This window comes from Manis pentadactyla, chromosome 11 (assembly GCF_030020395.1).
Source record: "Manis pentadactyla isolate mManPen7 chromosome 11, mManPen7.hap1, whole genome shotgun sequence".
NCBI lineage: Eukaryota > Metazoa > Chordata > Mammalia > Pholidota > Manidae > Manis > Manis pentadactyla.
This window is the reverse complement of record NC_080029.1, coordinates 54,810,169-54,826,806: the sequence shown is the minus strand read 5'-3', so window position 1 is coordinate 54,826,806 and position 16,638 is coordinate 54,810,169.

The window sequence follows — 16,638 nt, the reverse complement described above, 5'->3', positions numbered from 1 at the left end:
AGCATTTTATTAAAAATAATAATAATGAGAGAAATGTGGTATCCACATATAAATCAAGTATAAAAACCAAATGAGTATTCATATTTGAACTGACTGTATATAGTTCATAATGCATGAGCAAAACCGAAAGTTTCTGTGATGACTGCCCTTGTACTGTTCACCATGTAACTTATTCACTATGTAAGAATTTGTTCTCCATGTAAGAACTTGTTCTTTATGCTTCAGAAGATTGGAGACTGATGAAAATTAGGCTTGGGGTGGATTAATGATTGTGCATTGAGCATTGACTCCCCTATATAGAATTTTATTGTTGTTAACCACCATTTGATCAATAAATATGAGAGATGCCCTCACAAAAAAAAAAAAAAAGTACACACTTCCAACTGTAAAATAAATAAGTAACCGGGATGTAATGTATAGCATAAGGAATATAGTCAAAATATTGTAACAACTTTGTATGGTGATAGCTGATACCTAGAATTATCATGTATATAAATGTTGAATCACTATGTTGTACACCTGAAACTAATGTAATGTAATACTGTGTGTCAACTACCCTTCAATAAAAAATAATTATCTACAAAAAAAAATAAAATTAAAATAAAATAAAATAAAATGCTTAATAAAAAAAAAAAAGAATTAGCCCCATTTGCAATCAAACCACATGAGTACTAAATGTGGACCAGATGTGGGCTGCACAGGAGCCAGCTGAAAGCCTGCCTAAGTCTACCACCTGAAAGGGTCAGTGGGACTCTGACAGCAAGAGACTATATGTGAGGGACAACTGCACTCAGGATCAGCTTCTTGCAGTGTAGTTACTAAGGACTCTGAACTCAGAAAGTCCCATGCTTGATTTAATGCTCTGTGCATTCCAATTCTTAAGAATTATACCTTTGAACTAGTGTTTCAGAAGTCCAATGGGACAAGTGTATCTTTCATTTCTTGCTGCCACATTTGCATATTGTATTTATGATACCCCATGAGCAAGAAACTCCAGGAGCACAAGGTGTGGGAGTTCAGTGAGACTCAAAGTGATTACAAGGTAAATGTGTTATGCCTATAACCAAGTAAGCAGGCCACAGAAGCCACAACTTGCAAACCAATCAGCACTTGCTTCAAACACAAAAAACAGACAATGGCATTATTTGAAATATAAATGACCAAGGAACCCTATCATATTACTTCTTACTCATTTTACTTCTCTGAATTAACTAACCACTTACACTAAAAATGATAACATGTAAGGAACAGGAAAAATCAGGCAACTCAGAGTTCCTGTTCTTTTCATTCCTCCCTTACTTACCAGTAAGCCCAAGGTACAGTGTGTTAGTAGAAGGTACATATATCAAGAAATAGAATAAAAACAACTTGAGTTTGTATTGTGCAGCATTTCCACCATTCTGTAAGTGTATGTTCCAGCTACAAAATATGTAATGTCAGGGATTTTGTATACAAGTTCAATGTGCTCTTACATTTGCTTGAAAACTGGTACTGCAAAATATAAAGATGACTAGTAAAACCATGCTGATTTTTTCTTTTTCTTAGAATGGCATTAAATATCAAATTAAAACACCATGACTATCAAGGCAGAGATTATGGAAGGAAGGAAAAACCTTTACATTTTAGGACTTTTAAAGACATTTTTTTCTGCTTTTGGACAAAGGGATCCTGAATTTCATTTTGCACTGGGCCCTGAAAATTGTAGCCAGTTCTAACAGCACCCACCACTTAAAACTATACTCTCTCCCTCTTAACTCCCTTTCCTGGGCTTAGTACCAGAGAGTTAAAAACAGTTAGCAGGCTTGGAAAGGAGAATGAATATTAACAGGGTAGGGAGGAAAAGGCTCTCCCCTTTCCAATACAATGGGCCCTGCCTTGGAAGAGGAGAAAATGTATCATTAATGTTTTGATCATTGTTAGGAGGTGGACATTCTAATGTTTGAACTAAGACTGGTTTTGACCTAAAATGACTTTAGTACAGTCTGTTACCTAAATGTAAGCAAGAAGTAATGGAACCAGCCCTGCATTCAAGGGGAAAGAGACATTATTCCACTAAATAAATTTTAAAGGAGCAGTAGGGGGCAAAAGTAGAGCTGCATTTTTATCCTGTCTTGATTCATGCTTGTTCAATACCCCAGTTACAAATAAAACAGAAAGTTAGATCAGAGTTTTGTCTCAAAAAAAATAATTAAAGTAAGCCTTTCTTGGTTCAAAACACTTCAGCCACAAAAATTACATTGAAATTACTAGACTCCATAGCCGACTTTACCTCACAAATTACCCATATGTTCCAGCTCATATTACAATTTCTTTGGGGAGCATTAAAATGATTTTGCAATTTTCTCACTCAATTTCTTCTATCTCTGCTGAAAATAAGAGATGACATTGTATGATAAGAGCAAGTCACTTCAAATTAGACCAACTTGACTTTTGTCTTACAGTCAATCAAATGCAGATCAAATGTGGTTCTTTTCCCCAAGGAAAAAACAAACTGTGAAAAATTCATAAAGAAGCACTTGTCATATTTTTAGAAATATAAAGGTTTGTTTTCAAATTCCTCTTGTTTTTAATCCTCTGTCATAGTGATAAGGTGTGAATTTTAATTTTTCATTTTGCCACATCTTCAAAACAAGAAAAAAGCCAAGAAATTTATTTCCAAAGGATAAACACAATAAGGTTTCTGTTGCAATATATCTTTAAAGTGTAGAACTGTCATTATTCCAAGTAGTCCACCAAAATTAACCCCATTGATAAATAGATTTTTGTTTGAGATTTTTTTCAGTAGAATTTTTATGTAGAACATCCAAATTCATGTATCAGAGCACAAAATGCTTTTAAACAATTGGAGAGAACTAATCAATACAAGAAATTTTATTTTAAATGAAAATTCCAAAAATAAAAGTATATGTTGCAAAGTTAAATGTTAGATTTAGAGCAAATAATAAATATAACAAATTATGGACTCAAAGTGTGTTAAAGGATTTACAATAAAATAGTCTCATTAATAAACAAAGGTAAATTTTATGAGATGTGTCTTTCACATGCTCTGTCTCTGAAATTATGCAGAAACAAAGAAATGGCTAGAAATTCTGAGCCCCTTAAGAGCCCCTTACAGTTTCTACAGTGCAGAAACTTTCTGGATGACATTTCATTGGCTACATAATGACAGCCTCCTATGGGTCAGACATTGTGCAAAGTGCTAAGAAAAACAAAACTAGTACCTTCCAACTAGTATAGAGTTGCTCAATAGAATACAAGACTCCCAGTTAAATTTGAATTTCAGATAAATCAGTAATTTTTTAGTAAAATCATGCCCCAAATATTTCATGGGATACATTATTTTCCAAAACTTAGTAACCTTACATCAGTGGAACTGAGAATTTTGTTCTGGCACTACAAAATCAGTATTTGAACATATGGACACTGTCAGCTGAATTTTGACCCTGCCCACATCTCTACTGCCCTCCCTTCATCTTTCTATGTTGGCCTATTTTTCTCTTCCTCTACTTTGGAATTACATCTTTCTTTGATGAAATACATCTTCAATTAACTTCTGTAAGTTATGAAATGAGGGAAGTAAAACACTCTGAGCTCTTGCATGTTTGACAGAATCTTTATTCTGCCATCACGTTTGATTAATACTTAATCTGAATATAAAATTCTACATTAGAAATTATTTTTCTTCAGAACTTTGAAAATATTGCTTCATTGCCTATGTCAGTCTGATGCTCATTCTTTGCGGGTGACCTTCTTTGTTTTTGTTTTTGTTTTTGTTTTTGTTTTTGTTTTCAGAAAGCATTTAGCATCTCTTCTTAATTCTTGGTTGTATTAGTTTGCTAGGGCTGCCATAACAAAATGCCACAGAGTAGGTGATTTAAACAACAGAAATTTACTTTTTCACACTTCTGAATACTAGAAGTCCAAGATCAAGCAAGCTTATTTCTTCCAGGGACTCTCCTCTGGCTGGCAGAGAGCCACTTCCTATGTCCTCACAGGGTCATCCTTCTGTCTGTGTTGTCTGTTTCCTAATCTCCTCTATTTATAGGGACAATAGTCAGATTGGATTAGAATCCACTCGCTAACAATACCATTTTAACTTAATTTACCTTTTTAAAGGCCCTTTGTCCAAATGCAGTCACATTCTGAGGTAATGGGGGTTAAGACTTCAACATATGAATTTTGGGGGTACACAGTTCAGCCCATAACACTGGTGTTCTAAAGTTTCACAGCGATACCGCCAGACATCAGCCATATTTTTTCATTTATGTTTTTGACCTTTCAATATAAAGACTCACGTCTTTCAACTCTAGGAAATTCTCTCCCATAATTTCTTTGACAATGTCCTCTCTTTCTCTTTATCATTTCCCTATGGAAACTCTTATTAGTCATTAGTTCTATTAGCAGAATAGGCTAAATGCTGTAACATTAAAATCTTAGTAATGTAACACAACAAGGATTTATTTCTCACTGATATAACAATGACATGTAGGGTTGGTGGGGCAGGCAACTAACAGGGGATGGGACAGGGAAGGTCTGCTCCCACCAGGAGCAGGAACCCAAGCTCCTTCCGTCTAGTGGATACATGCCCCCTAGAGCCTCCAGGACCTTCTGCAGCGTTCTCTGTACCCAGCTAGAATACCCACCTAGAAAGCACGGACAGATGTTAAGTTATAAAAGGAGTTTACATCACTTTTTCCAGAACTCAGAATCACAGTTAAAGCTGGGAAAGGCAGCAGAGCAATGAACCATGGAAAGAGAGGACCTCACTGATGCTGGGGAGCAGTATCAGTCTCTGTCACAGAGCTCCCTGATTGAGCCTTTTGGCCTCTTCTCTCTCATAATAGTTTCTGTCCCTTTTGTCTTTTGTTACATTTTCTAGATTTCTTCTACTTCATGTTCTTATTTTTTTATATATATTTTCTATTTATACCTTTATGTGTTATTTTTAAATTCCCAGAGTCTTCCTCTTGTTCTCATTTTTTACTAGTGTTCTCTTCCTGTTTGATGTCAGCATTATTATTCCAAATTCAAATCTTACAAATACTAATTAATGTGAGATACAAATTTTTAAAGTTCTGTGCCCTGCTCTGTTTTCTCTGAAACATGCACAAGCATCTGTATGCATATGTACACTACGGCATAGCCTTATAGTTTTTGGGGAGAGGGTCAGCAAAGAGAAAGAGATACCCCAGGATGACATGAAAATGTGTCAGAGTTGAGAACTATGGTGTCCTAAAAGAAAAATTTAGATAGTTATAACCCTCTATAAAACAGAAACATATTAAAAATAATAAAGGAAAGAGTATCCAATTTATTTTATATTCATCACTCCATATCTTTTAGATTTTGTCACAAGCTTCTTTTTTTATTATCCGCTCTCCTTTGGTTCAGGAAGAGACAGTATGGTTAAGCTCACAAGTTCTGAAGCCAAACTCCTCTGGCTTCAAATGCCAGCTCCCTTACTTTATTAGCCATGAGGCTGGGGATGTTAGCCTCTTTCCATTTAGTTGTCTGCAAAAGTGGGAAAATAATCTCTTTCACAGGGTTGCTATAAGGATTAAACAAGTTACTACATGTAAAGCACTTAGCCCTAATGCAAAATAGGGCCTGTATAAGGTTGCCTATTTAATATGCATTCACTTTTTACTTCCATCATGGCTTATTTACATCTTAATTCCTTATGTTACAATAAAAGAGTAATTTTGTTTAAAATCTATATATTTATTACATGGCATTGATTTAGTCATACCAGTTTAGGATAAAAGAATAATGTGACTCTTGCTAAAGTACCAAAAAATCCTTACTGATCTTTATTTTAGTTTAGTTGTTGAATTATGTATTTGAAGGTAATTTATGGCAGTGAGCATTTGAGGGATTATTTATAGATTCGTAAGAGTTAACTAAAGCTCTTATCAAAAGAATAAACTAGCCAAACAGGAATTAACTGAATTTCTAAAATGACTGATGTAGCCATTAGGGTATGTTTTGCATGTAGAAATATGAGTCACAGCAGTGAATGTATGAAAAAAATATGTTGTTATGAATGTTTCCACAGGCATGTTGAGCCTAAGAACATTTTTCTTTCTTTTCATTGGACTCTTTTCTTGGATAATTTCCTAGGATTTCTGTTAGTAGATTCATTCTCCTTCAGCAAAATGTAGCAACTTCTTCCAATTCAGTTTTCTCAAGCAGAGGGGGCATTAGATCACCAGGGGAAGTAATTCAAAGTATACATGCCTACCACAGCCCACCCTGAAGAGCTTATCAAACTTTCTCAGAAGGGATCCCAAGCACGTGCACTCACAAGAAGTCTCCTCAAGGGATCAGGATATACTCCCCTTTAAGCCCTCACCTTCCACATACCACATACACACATAACTGCAAACTACTATTCTAGATGGCAGCTGGTTCCTGAATACAGCTATTTAGAACATACATGCCACCAGAAACAGCACAGAGTGGTTATTAAAAACTTATGCTCTGGAGTCAAGATGGGTTTTAACCAAGGCCAATTCTCTCTTTAATGCAACTGTTAATAGCATTAATATTAGCTGTAAGCAGCACTGGGTGTTTTGTATGTTCTAGGCACTGTGATAAATACTAAATGTGAATTAAGTAGTTAAGTCTACAACAAACCTATGAAGCTGATGTCTTGATTTTACAGATGAGGAAACTGAGGCTTGGACTTGTTAACCTGTTTAAAATTATACAGCCAATAGTAATGGAGCTGAGATAACACCCAGACTGTAGAGATCATGTGCTTGGCCACCTCACGGTATTGACTCTCAGAAACATAATGTAAAACAGAAAAATCTACAAAGAAAAACAGGAGTTCATGACTCTAAGATAGAAAAAAAAAACAAACTGAAAATATATTAATTGGATTAGCGTGGCACTATGCTAGGAACCAGAAATTATCTGAAAAACAGAAATTGTGAAAAATGTTCTAAGGTTAGTAACTAGGTGCTTGCCTATAAAAGCATTTTATCAATACAAAAGGGAACCCCATTTACCAGCTAACTAACCTGTTAAATGAAAATGGCCGGTGTCATTTTCACACTTGGCCTTTTTAATAGACTTTCCCTGAGAGCACTGAATGGAAGTCTCAATATGACAAGTTGCTCAGCAGGTCTAAAAAGCATTGAGTTCAAAACTGGAACAGAGAGATACAGGGCTGAGAAGGACGTCTCCAGAGGGAATGAAAGAAAAGGAGACTAAGCAAACAGATGATACCTTGGAGAAGCTATGGGGAATTGGGGTAAAAAACTATACATAGGCTAATTTTGCAGGCATACACAAATAAGTAGAATAACTTTGCATTAAACAACATTTACGCAATTATAATTATGTGACTACTATGTACAGCTCTCATATTTTTTAATCAACCTATAGATCATAGAAGACCTAGTTTTGGTTACAAAGCAGAGTGTAACCATTATTCTGTTAGCTATGGGAAAATTCCTAAATAATAGTGTCTTAAACACTATATAACAGAATATATATAACTATCACAGAAGCTTATTGTCCTTTCATGTGAGTGATCTATAAATAAGCAGTCTGTGCTGGTATGGTCCCACCATCAGGGGAGACCCTAGCTCCTCCCACCAACGTGAGGCTTCCATCTCAGAACCCATGATGGCTGCTTGAGCACCAGATGCAACATCCACATTTCAGAAAACAGGGAAGAGGGAGACAGGGAGGAAATGTGGCCTCTACCCCTAGAGACATTTCCTTGAAGTCAAACTTGATCCCTCTACTTACATCCTCTTGGCCAACGACATGGCCACACCTGGTTACAAGGAGACTGGGAAAGGGACTTTTTATTCTGGGCAGCATTTGTCTGACTAAAACATTCTATTACTAAGGCAGAAGAAAGGAGTGGATATTGGGTAACAATTACTGCCTTTGCCCCAATTATCATCCTTGACAATTTAAAAGAACAGATAACATAACTTAAAAGATGAAAGTAAGGAAGGGAACTGAAGAATATAAGCAGTTACAAAATAAAGAGTTAAGAAATACTAATTACATTAAAAAATATAAAAATAGAAGTAGGAAATTTAAAATACTATAGTAACATAGTTATTGGCCAGAGAAAAAGAGTAAAGGTGAGTAATTGGTGAGGGAATGAAAGAAAAGGAGACTAAGCAAACAGATGATACCTATAGTATAAGAAATCTAAATTTCTTTATAAGAAAGCTAAATATTACATTCTTTCTGGGAAACAGATCTAAGATATTTAAAAAGTAACATTATAATGTTTTCTTCTGTTTTATTTAATATGTTTGGGAATTCCACCTGCATAATGGGTTAAATAGGCTTGGGAATATAACTCTCATTTACAATATAGTTTTCAATAGAAAAATATGCTCTGAGTGCCAAACAGTTTATCTGTGAATAATTAATAATTTGCAAAGACAAACTTATACTGGAAGGACTACTTTGACTCCTTAATTCATCTGACCAATGACATACAAGGTTACAAGAACACCTAGAAAGTTGATGTCATGGTATTGAAGATGTAAACTGATAAATTAGATGACAACTAACAAGAGATGTGACTTTTTTACTGTATTTCTTTGTGCTAAGAAAAGCAGCAGACATTCCTGGAACAATGCCATATTTGAAATCCTGCAGTTTTGTGTAACATCAGCAGAATAGAGTCTAATGTCAGCAATATTTTCCTGGGTTGGTCATATCTCCTGAAGGGAGGATGTCAGCTTGCCAAAGAGAGTATTGTATGCCAAGCAATGCAGTATAAACTACTAAATCCTATCATTCGACAGTATGGAGCAAGATTCAGTCATATACACCTACAATCATGGGAGGTGGTGATAAAAGAAACAAATCAATCTTATTAGCCATTCAACAGTTTATCTATTAATTATGAATGATTAGCTTTCTGTGAAAGTGATTTAATAAATAACTTTTGTCCACCCAATAGAACCCCAAACTTTAAGCATGAATATTAAAATGTGTGAAAATGGGCAATTACTTTGTAACACTTGGTTTCACTAAAAAATTCTTAGAAGGTATTTTTCCCAATTAAAATTAGACTTGTGCTGCAGATGTCTAAAAATGAGAAATTTTAGAAAGCTCAGGTTACATCAACAGAGCTCTGAGTTGGTGTTCACCTTGAAGATTACACTTCTTGGTTCATGTAAAGGTTCAAATTTCTCTGCTAAGTACAGCCAATCAAATATGTTTACTCAGGAAAAAGATTTTTAGCAAACAGTGAAAGACTAAGGAGAATTTCCACAAACAGAAACTCACAGAAGGAAAATTTTGTTATCTTTAGTTTCTTTTCATTATATATTACTTAGTCCTGCTATAACTGACAAGAAATCTGCCCCTCAGAACAGCAAGGCTTCTTTAGAATTGTTGACTTAAGAATATTTCATACCATCCTGTGACCATTAGAACGAAACCTTTTAAGAGTTTTTTCTATTGAATTCCCTGAACTTTGGCTGTTTCTCTTTGGCATACTTATCTGCAGTTCAGCTGAAATTGTTCTGACTATATAGGGTAAAACTACTCACAGAACAAACATGATCCTTGAAGAGATTATACATATTTATTGCATCCTACTCATGAATTTTTTCTCATATTTTAATTCTATTTTGCAACATTTAAATCATATGTAATTTCTCAGGAAGCATAACATCATGCTTGCATAGTCTCCTCTACCAGGAAGACAAGACTGTCATGCTTTTAAAGAGAACTTTATTCCTTCCTTTTGAGGCAACATGTTTTAGCTATTTGGGTTAGGGTTGGTTAATGATCCCTCTAGTTTAAGTGAAGGAACCAACCTCCAAAAAGCCTCTTCCTGAACTTGCCCTCTTAAATTTCAGAGTAACTCACATGTTCTTCCTCAGTTTCCCAACTTTACTTTAAGCAGTCTTCTAAGTGAGTTGATTTGAAATACCTAGTCAATGAGATCCAATATGCAGACGACTCCCCTGTTTACATCACCAGCCACATTTCTCCTGAGCCCTAGTACTATAAAGTTGTCTACTGGACTGACTCCATAAATGTCTCAAAGACTCAGAACAGTACTTATCTTCTTTCCATCACATGTTACAACCCCTCCTGTCAGCCTTATCTCAATAAATGACACTTCCAATACCTGAATTAGAAACAAGAATTATACTAAATTTCCCCCTTTCTCTCCTTCCCCAAGCATCCAATCAATCCAATAAATCCCATGGATTTGTTGTATCAGAATGGTCCCAGCTGAGTCCAGCAGAAATATGGCACGAGGCAGTGAAGACCTCAATTCCATCCCCACATTCTCACCCCGTATACACTTGGGAATCTCTTTTCTTAAGCTTCAGGGGGTTTTTTGGCTGAAGGAGGGAAAAAGATCAGCCTGCACAACTCAGGAGAGATAGTAAAGTGGTATGGAAATGGAAAGCAGTATGGTATCTATTTCCCAACCAGTTCAAAGAGATTGGTCTGACCCTTTATAGAGAATGGGATGCAGGCAGAAACCAAAAGGCTTTTTTAATGAGGATAATTGTAAAACTTTCCATAGTTTCTAGCCCCATTACTTCATCTCTGGACACTTGTATTCACCTCTTAACTGGCTTTTCTGTGTCTCGTGATACCCTTCAACTGACCCTCCACAGAGCTACCAGAGTAGTCTTTCCAAAGCACTAATTAATGACTTCCTTTCATGAGACATCAAAAACAACTGAGAGCTTTGAAGTGATATGTCCAATTGGCTACCCCATCCCTCCCACCATCAGTCCCATGCTCTGGCTACATCAAACCACTAGCAGCTACCTGAATATGTCCTACTGCTTCATGCCACTGTGATTTCACATATGCTGTCCCCTCTTCCTGGGTTATTCTCCTTCTTCCTCCACAACCAATATGCTAATATTTATCTATTCTTTAAAATTACTTAGGCATTGCCCTCCAAGGAAAGCCTTTTCTCAGCCCCTAGAATGATTTATGTCCCCAAAGCACTCTATATTTCCCTCTACCTCACTCATCCACTGTTTAAGGTCTTTAAGAAATTATGAGTCATTTTTCCTTATCCCTGTACTGCCTAGCACATAATAAATACAAAATAAATTTTTCTGTATAAACAATATAACATTTTTTTCATGGAGACATATTTTCTTAATTCCAAACAAATTGATATACAAAAACATTTTGTGAACTCAATCTGTTCATGAGTTTTACAGGCTCTATTCTAGGAAATCGAAAGTCACTTCATATATCATATATGAATAATCAATTGTCAAACAATATAAAAATATATTAACTCCAAAATTGTATCTAGTGTAATTCAACTTTTATTAATTCAGCACCTTCCTCATGTCTTGGAATGCCTCATAGGCATAGTCATGAATATCAATTCCATTACGTTGTACAAAAAAGATGCTTATATGATGATAAATATTTTTAGCCATGATACCAGGCCATTAGGTATATTAACATTTATTATTTCTGCCAAAATTCATTCTAAGTTTAAGTCATGCATTTCACAATGGATAAGCTTAGTTATAGTGACTACCAGAGAAACCATTCCAAGAATTTTAAAACAAGGTATGGAGAGCTCCCAGACTCCAACCCAAACTCAGTTGGAACTGCAACAGAAGTCATCTTTCTTTTGTCAAACTGTAACTTAGCTAAACCCACTAAATGTGCACTACATATCCATTTGTTAAAGATCATTTGTTCAACTTGCTAGTGGGCAATTGTTTAAACAAAGTTAATACGCAGGTCGAAAGGACAAAAATAAACCTTTCTCTGTCTTGCTAAGCATCTTTAATTTTCAGAAATACTGGATACATTTTTTTCAGATAAACGTAAAAGGGTTCTTCCTGAGCATTATGCTAGAAACATATTTAGTAATTAACATTATACTTATAGAAAAACCCTTTATTTGAATGAATTGTGTAGGCCCCATGCACAATTAAGTGACTCTGTACTATAAATTGAAATGCCTTTCACATTAAGGTATATGTTATTTTATATATGAAAATGAAGCTATTGGGCTGCCACCAATGTGACCTGCATTTTGAGCTGTTATTCAAAACAGGAATGGTAGGTTTCTCTTTGCCACCTACATTTTGGTCAGTGGCAAGTATAGGTGAGATGGCCACCTGGAATTCTAAATTGTCTATAGCCCCATAATACGGAATTATTCTGCACAATATAACAGGCATTTGAGAGGACAGAATTGATGACTTGACATCAGTGTAAGTTGTAGACTTCAATTGACCAAGACAGCTAGCCTTAAAGAAACACTACATATAACTCAACAAAGAAAATAAACATTCAGAAGTAAAACTGGATGGATGTGTCCAGTGATATCACTATCATGATCATGGTTGTTCTGATTTAAAAATTAAATTCCATAGCTCTAGTCATCAGTGAATACTGACAACTTCTAGAAGGCTAAACCAAAAAAATCCATTAAATTAGCACATACAGTAGTCACCCCTTATGTGTGAGGGATATATTTCCAAACCACAGTGGACACAGAAATCAGACAGTGCCAAGCACTATATAAAGTTTTACCCTATACATACAAACCTATAATAAAATTTAATTTATAAAATAGGCACAGTAATAGATTAACAACAATGACTAGTAATAAAATATAACAATTACATACTGTAATAAAAGTTATGTGAATATGGTCTTTCTCTCAAAATATCTTACTATACTGTACTCACCCTTCCTCTTGTGAAGATGTCAGATGACAAAATGCCTACGTGATGAGATAAAGTGAGGTGAGTGATGCAGGCATTGTGACATAGCATCAGGCTACTACTGACCTTTTGATGGTACATCAGAAGGAGGGTCATCTGCTCCCAGACCACAATAGACCACAGGTACCTGAAACCTTGGAAAGTGAAACTGCGGATAAGGGAGGACTACTGTACTTCAGTGTGAACAGTAGTCAGTCCTCTGGTACATGTGAAATCTTGGATGATGGTATTTGTCACCAACTAACATTAAGTCCTCCCTTTCCCGACTGTTTGTCCAGATGATAAGTGTCTTTTTTACACTCCACAATTTTTTTTACTAGCACTTGTCCATGAAATGGGCCTTTTTATTTTTAGCTTTGCCTAGAGTAAATTCCCTTTGATGTATATTTCAAGCTTCCCCTTTGACTAGCTCAGGATTATAAACCTCACTAAATCCTTATTCAAATGGCAGGCACGACAACATTCCCTTCTCTAATCACAGCAGCATCTCCTAACAGAAGCTATTCCAAGGCCCCTGGGAAAAAAATTCATGTTTAATCTATGAGGAGAAATTTGAGGTGCAGGATTCATTTCCCTAATGTATACACATGTGTGTAAGATACAAGAAAGTGCTGTTTGAAGCTTTTTTCTTTTGTTTCATCACAAAAGCAATATGTAGGATCTACGAACTAAATTACAATATTCTACCTTAATTTGACTACTCTGAGACTTGGAATGTAATGTCTAAGGAACACCTACAAAATGAAGTTCAAATGAAGGACTCAGATCTCAAAGACAAATTGAGAGGTAATGAAATAACCAAACTGACAAAATGACTCCAGCTTTTGTTTGTCCTATCAAAAAAAGCGACATTTATTCACTTAATTGCTATTTTCAAAATAAACACTAAGGGAGAAAAATTAAAGAGCTATAAACCTGTACAGAAGGAATCATCATCCAGACAAGAAAAAAATAGAAGCACCCAAAGCCCAAGAGTTTGGATAGGTAATTTTCAAATCTGTTTTCATGTATAGTTGGCAATAAAGTTCACTGTTGTATGTATACCCAAAAAGTTTTTTAAAATCCTCTTCACATTACATCTTATTTCCAAATGGAAAATCAGTGTTTCCATTAGAAGTTCAGCTTTTACTCAAGCACATCTCTATTGGATCAAATTTTACTTTTAATTAAGCATTATAAACACAGCACCCAACTATCACAAGGGCCAGCAGTAGGTACCCTAGGAAGAATGAATATGAATAAGATAGCAGTCGCTGACTTCTGTTTAGTGCCTCTGAACAATAGTCACTAATTACTTTTATAGCTTAAAGGGTAAATAGGACGTGTTCATCCATATAATTCAAAGCAGAATGATGGGAGCTTAAACGGAGGTATGGAGTGCTACAAGAGTTAAAGCTAGGAGGAATTCCCAACTGATTAGGGAAGTATTATGATTTTCCCCAATGAAAAAGTAACTGAGACGGATCTTAAAAGTTGACTATGAATTGTACAGGCAAACATTAAAGAATCCAAGATATAAGGGAGATGAAATAAAACAAAAAGCATTGAAATGGTATAAGGTACAAAAAGGACAATAAGTAGCATTCTAGTCTGGCTGAGACATCGAGTTCAAAAGAAAAAGAATGAGAAATTAAGTTGGAAAGAGGTACACCAAGGTAATTTCATAGGAGGCAAAAGGAGGAATTTGTCTTTATTCTAGAAGTATAGAATTTTATAGTTGAAAGAAATTGTGGAGCCATCTAGAATGGTCTACTTATTTTTCAGTTGAAAAATTAAGAGGCCCAAACAAATACTATGAATTTTCTAAGACTACATTGCTAGTGGTGGCAGAGCCAAGAAATTAATCAGTCTCCAGACCTCAAATCCTTCCATTCCTCTGCTTCTGAGCACGGGAGACACACATTCAGAAAGTGTTATGGCAAAGATCACCCTGGAGGCATCTAAAGAGTAGATTAAAAATGAGGGGAAAAAAGTACAGATTATATCTAGAAGACTATATTGACTAGACTAGGTGAGAGATAATGAGGACCTGAGCTGTAGGAAGAGTAACAAGAATGGAAAAGAGCAGATTTGAATAGCATTTCTCAAGCCACTAGTTCTGTAGGGCGTTAATAAATAATGTGAGGGAGAGAATAGTTCTTGTTCATTTGACTTTAGAAATGCTAGGTTAAGAAAAACAAATGTCATCACTATAGGGTTTCTAAAAGTCTTTACTATCCTAATATGGATTAAGAATATCCCAGAGCAAGATAGAGAAAATAGCATTGTCCAAAGTGTTTTAAACAGAGAATTTTTTTTAATGGAACAACTATTAAAGTAAGTTTTCACAGAAAAACTGCTGTGAAACACCAGGTTCAAAGACATGAAAAACGTGCAGATGAGAGTTTGTTTGTTTTAACACTTCAATTATTGACTATAAATCACAGTCATATATCTCATCAGTACCAATAGCAAAAAACCAGTTGGTGTCCAAGCCAAAATCGCTTCTTGTTATGCCATTTCAACCAGTCGGATGGTATCTATCAAAACATTTGGGAAAACACAGCTGTTTCCTAAGTCAGAAAATGTTTTTCAACCCCAGAGAGATTTTAAATTAAGTATAGAAGTGTTTAAAAGAGTTAAAACCTTAGTACTAATATTTGTTTGCACATCAGTATTTTATACACACAGTATCACTTAAGAACATTTGGCTGGCCTGGTTAAATAACAGTTCTGACTTATAATTCCAATTTAAAATGTGTAGTTAATCAATTTATTTACTTTCAGCTTTACTGAGGCATATGACTGATAAATAAGAATGTATATACTTAGGTTATACAACATGATTTTTTAAGGCGTACTTAACTGGTTTAGAGTGGTGAGTTTAGTTGGCATCTTACTATCAAGACAAATTATATTTTACTAATTAATATGTTTATTACTTTTTCAGATTTATAAGAATTAACTAAGAGCCTGGGAATATTTTGTTTATACAAAAAGATTAGAGTGCTTATGAGATAAATCAAATGCATTAAATTTATAAATATAGGTTGAAATGTTTAAGTGAGTTTAAGGTTGTAAATGTTTCCAAATACAAATCAAAAACCCCTTGAAAAGTGATAGCTAAAATTTGCTGAACATATGAACAGAATAAGAATGTAAGATGAACCTGAGCTAAAAGAAGAACCATTACAACATAAATAGCCTATCTTCACTTGTATGATGTATTTTCTCTATGCCTCAATGACCCATCTATAAAATTGAGATAACAGTACATATAGCCTAGGGTTATTGTGAAGATTAAATGTTTTAGTAAACATAAAATGCTTAGCCAGTGTTTGGCACAGTGGCATAAGATTATAATTATTAGCTCTCACTATTATCATTAATTTTTCATAGATTGATACATTGAAATTAACATTGACATTTATAGCTTTATTTGTAAAGTTCAAATTTTAGATGATTTATTCCCATTTCTTTATAATTTAAAATCTACATACCTTGGCCAACACTGCTCTGAAAACAGATAAAATGCTGGATAAACTATTTTTAAATCTTATTAAATGCATCTAGAAACTGGCAAGAAAGGAATACTAAAGCAAAAAATTCAGTGAGGCTGAAACTCAGAGCAGGAAATGGAACACTGAGGCTGGTTTTAGCCTCAAGTGCATTTGTTAAACCAGGTGAACTTGAGTTTTTGGTTTTACAACCTTGAAGACCTGAGAAATAAGATCTGCCTAAAATGAGGCATCTAATGGAAGACCCTACACCAGTAAAGCTGGGGCCCCAAACAACAACTACCACAATCTAAGGGTAGATTAGTAATGATCCCTGATCACCACTGAGAGCTGCAAAGAAAACTGCCTGTCTCAAAATCTACTTGTATCCACAAGCTAGCCTTCCTGCAGGTTTACAGCCTGAATTCATACTA